Raw genomic sequence first — 4,350 nt, 5'->3', positions numbered from 1 at the left:
CTTGATTTCTACTGCTTACTTTGGTCCAAGAGCATTTCATGTACCTTGAAGGAAAGAGAGTTTGCATTGTACTTCAGCCTGGATGGGCATCATCCGTGGCAGATATGCCATGACTTGCTTTCTTTCTAGACATAAATAGAGAGTGCTGAATTGCCTCCTCCACCTCACCATAAGCTTTATCTCCTCTCATCTGATTCCTGATGTCACTGATGCTCAGCTTTATTTGAAGTGATGACAGTTCTGGATATCCAGCGAGACCTGCAAATGGCAAAGTGAAAAATACCCTGGAAGGAGAAAGAGACTACTAAATTGGCAATATTATGGTAGTGATGAAGTCCTGCTGTCGCAAAATTGTCATGCCCAATTAGGTTCTTTTAATTTGTTTCGGTGTTTTAACCTCCATTCTTGACATTGATGTGTGTATGAGTGCATATTTTTTGTGTTGACTTGTTAGCTGCTAATCAATAATACACTATTGTAGAGAAATCCAATATTGGTTGTCTGAGGTTTATTTCTGCCTTCCCTGGAGCACACTGGGTCTCATCTAGGTTAAAACATCTAAACAAATTAAAAGAACCTAATTGGGCATAACATAATTGGTTTTTTTTTAAATTTGTGCAAGGTCTACTATTTATTTCTTCTTTAAAAATCACATTAAAAATAAGTCTTTATTTTACACATAAAAATAAGTATGAAAAACATGAACACAGGTTTTTTTTGGGGGGGTTCTTAAAAATATTTATTGGTGCAAACTGTAGACCTTCACAAAGGACTTGGGACGCTTGGCAATCTTCCTCTTGCCCATGCTGGCTGTCACTTTGCGTGGGTAGCGATCAATGCCAGCCACCAGGATGTGCCATCATCAATATTCTTAACAATAACAGCTTTGCTTCCAGAGTAACACCGAGCAAAGACAAGGACGACTTTTCCTCTTGGAGCTGCAGCAGCGATGGCACCCACGCCGGAAGAGCAACATGATCACAATTTGATTAGCAATAATGCTGACTTGGAAATTTATTATTGTGTCATGCATTCAGAAACGTCCTTGTATGAGTCTTCTGCAAGCCACTGCTTTATAGTTTTCTTTGTAGTCTCTGCTGCTTTGTCGGTGGACTGGACACCTGAAGACTTTGTGTCTGCAGTCACCTCCTGCTCTTGTTGCACTCTGTGAAGTTTTTGTTTTCTCGCCTTCTCCTCTCTGTGCTCTGCAAGAGCTTTTGCATTAGCCAGTTCTCGATCAAAATATTTGCACTGTTTCATTCTCACCATGTCTGCTTTAGCAAGCCAAGTTTTGAGGTCCTCAATTTCATCCTTGTTCGATTCAGCACCTTCATCAAGTTTGGCCTTGAGAGTTTGCTTCTCTAGTTTGCTTTTCTAGGCAGCTCTCCTTCTCCTCTAACACAGCCTCAAGGCGGACCACCTCATTCTTGGAAGCTTGCACTTTAAGCTCCGTTGCCATCGTGTTTTATCCTTTCTTTATCCTGGGAATTTCTCCTCAATTCACTCATGGCATTTTCCAGCTCTTGGTTTTTCAGCTTCAAGCTCTCTTGCTCTCTTTCAAGAGCCACAAACTCATCAGTGAATATGTTCTCCTTCAGCTCTCTGGGCTCACATATCAGCTGCTCTTTCTCTAGTCGCAGGTTTTCTAGTTCTACTTTTAAGGCTTTTTGTCATGTGAGAGCATTATCCCTCTCATCTGCTAGGATTTCACAAAGCATGACAGAATCTGCAAAACTCTGGAAGAGCATTTTTTCTTTTTCTTTTAGTGCTATATGTTCACTCCTGAGGAATGAAGATTCTCCCTTGGAATCCAGTGCTGCTGCCTCAGCATCACTGAGAGCCTGCTTCATTTATTCCATTTCGGCCCCCGAGTTATTCAAAATCTTTTTTAGCTCACTAACATTGTTTTCCAGTCCTTCAATTTTATTCTTTTGCTCCTTGATCTGCAAGTCTTTTGACATTACTTCCTCCAAACCAACCTTAGACCTTGGAATCTGTTATTCTTCAGGAATTGTAACACTGGCTGTCATCCATTGATCTTCATATTCTGAAAACTCTGAGGATACAGACTCTCAACTCTGCTGGACAAGGCAAAGACCTTTTAAACTGTTTGGCTTTTGGGGAAAAGCTTCCCGGGAGACATTCCTCTCCTTCCTGGTTTATTGTTCTTGGTCCGCAGGTCACTCTACTCCTCTGTCAAACCTTGAACTCTTCCGATGATGCAGAAGTTGACATCACCAGCATCTCAGTAAGAATCCTTACTGTCTCCTCCCCCTCCTTTTGAAGAGCATTCTTCTCTGAAACGATCTGTGCCAGTTCTTTTATGCGTTGTTTCAGGTTCTGCTTGAGCTATCCGTCTCTTTGCTTTCAATTATCATTTGGAAGATTGTATGCGAATGGCTGCTTCCTTTATTCATTTTCGTATCCCCAAAGTTGTTTGACAGACGCAGACGGGATCCCGTTGTCTGGTCACCCAAGCTCTTACTGGGTCTGATCAGTCCAGTGAAGAGTGGTGCGTATGGATCTGTGTGCATGGATGTGTGTACGAGTGCATATTCCCTGTCTTGACTTTACTTTTTAAACAATAATACACTAATAATACAATAATAATATTGACCAGAGTGGCATTAGTGTATTATTACTCTGTTACTCATTAGTGTATTATTAATCTGTTCCTAATCTAATATTGGTTGTCTGAGGTTTATTTGTGCCTTCCCTGGAGCACACTGGGTCTCATCTAGGTTAAAACACCTAAACAAATTAAAAGAACCTAAATGGGGATAACAAAATCAGTGGTTAATTCCACTGCTTTACTGCTTGGCATTTTGCAGTGAGAATCCTTTCTCCCACCGAAAACTTGGGATGAAAGGTTGCAGAATATTCTAAGCTATCTGTCTTCAGCTTTAAATTTATAGATCTGTTTAGTGTTGTGATTCTAGTTCCGCCTCTAGCTGTGCAAGATTCTTTGTGATTGCCTGCTTTGGCCTACCTAGACCCCCACAATTTCACCAGCACTTCTGTGGGGCTTCTGCTCCTCTTCCAGAAGTTGTTGGCGCTTTTCCTTTCAAGAATGCCTCAAGAGAAAAAGGAAACTGTCACCATTTGGAAGTTGCAATGGTAAAGGAGGTATGTGCTGATCACCCATAGGACACATTTAATGATGCAAGTTGTCTTTGATATACCGTGCAGTCTGAAGAGCCTTCATATTCAGCGTTCCTCCCTGAACCCCTTTCCGGCCAATGAGTATTAGGCATACAGGGTTAACCAGGACTACAGTGATGGCATGGGTGCAGCTGTCTCCATTGTCCCCATACAGCTTGGTCCGGAGATCCATGGTGTATTGATGGGCATCAGTATAGAGGTTGTCACGTATGACCAGACACTTGAGCCCACCAAGGGTCAACCCTTGCGTGAGGAGGATGTCTCTGTTCCTACCAATGAGAGCTTGGATCTCTGGCTTGGTCACTCTGGTCAATATGCCACTTCGGTGAGCACCTAGGAGTTGCTGTTGAGCTATAGAGACAACTGCTGCATCCCAGCAAATCCCATCTCTCATGATGCTGTTGATATACCTCTGCCAGACAGTCATTTTGTGATTTAAGAGTCTGTTATGGTAAGATGTACCCTGCAGCCAGTTGAGTAGGAGGGATAAAGACAAGCTCGCCTTTTAGGGGTAGGTTGCTTCTTTAGAATCTCTAGTTGGATGTTGGTCATTAGATGAGCAGGAGCTGTTATGTGTCCTTTCTGTCCATCGCATGTGCCTGGGAAGACGAGTGTTGTAGGCTGAAGCAGTAGGATGGTGATTACTTACAGAGAGTGTTTCCTTCTAGCATTGATGTACGTGTCTTTTGGTGTCTCAGCCAAGGATAGCTTGCGATCAAGTTTTTGGGCACAAAAAGTCTCCTGCAGCAGTCTCCTTGATACCACCTATCAGTAGTCACTGCTGGCAGTAAACACCTCCTTTTCATAACCTTTTTGCTCCTTGCTCTAGAACTCTGGAAGCAGTTAGAGTCTTTCTGGTTGTGATGTCATAATGTTTGTGTCTCCTGGACAAATCAGGTTGGCCTGTCTTGCTTTACTGCTTACATATTATAAATATTAAGTGGTTTAGAAATCCTTCTAAATTAATAAAATTAAATATTCTAGGGTCATTTGTTGTTTTCTATACATCCCATTGCATTTTGTAGCCAGTGAACACTTAGAGGCAACCATTTTGCTGCACATCTGCATTCAATAACCTGTACAGTGGTACCTTGGGTTACATACGCTTCAGGTTACAGACTTCGCTAACTCAGAAATAGTACCTCGAGTTAAGAACTTTGCTTCAGGATGAGAACAGAAATCGTGCTC

The 4,350-nt window shown here is 42.1% G+C and overlaps 1 protein-coding gene across 1 annotated transcript in view; it reads right to left on the bottom strand.

Moving 5' to 3' along the window:
* The window catches only part of LOC309519522 (outer mitochondrial transmembrane helix translocase-like), a gene marked incomplete at its 5' end in the record, with an annotated part of 69,451 nt that overhangs the window by 16,461 nt on the left and 48,640 nt on the right, over nucleotides 1-4,350 (bottom strand). The window lies entirely within an intron of this gene.

The sequence above is a fragment of the Podarcis vaucheri genome (assembly GCF_965113315.1).
Source record: "Podarcis vaucheri genome assembly, chromosome: 15".
NCBI lineage: Eukaryota > Metazoa > Chordata > Lepidosauria > Squamata > Lacertidae > Podarcis > Podarcis vaucheri.
The sequence above is the reverse complement of the archived record's forward strand: the minus strand, read 5'-3'. Positions and strand labels throughout refer to the sequence as shown.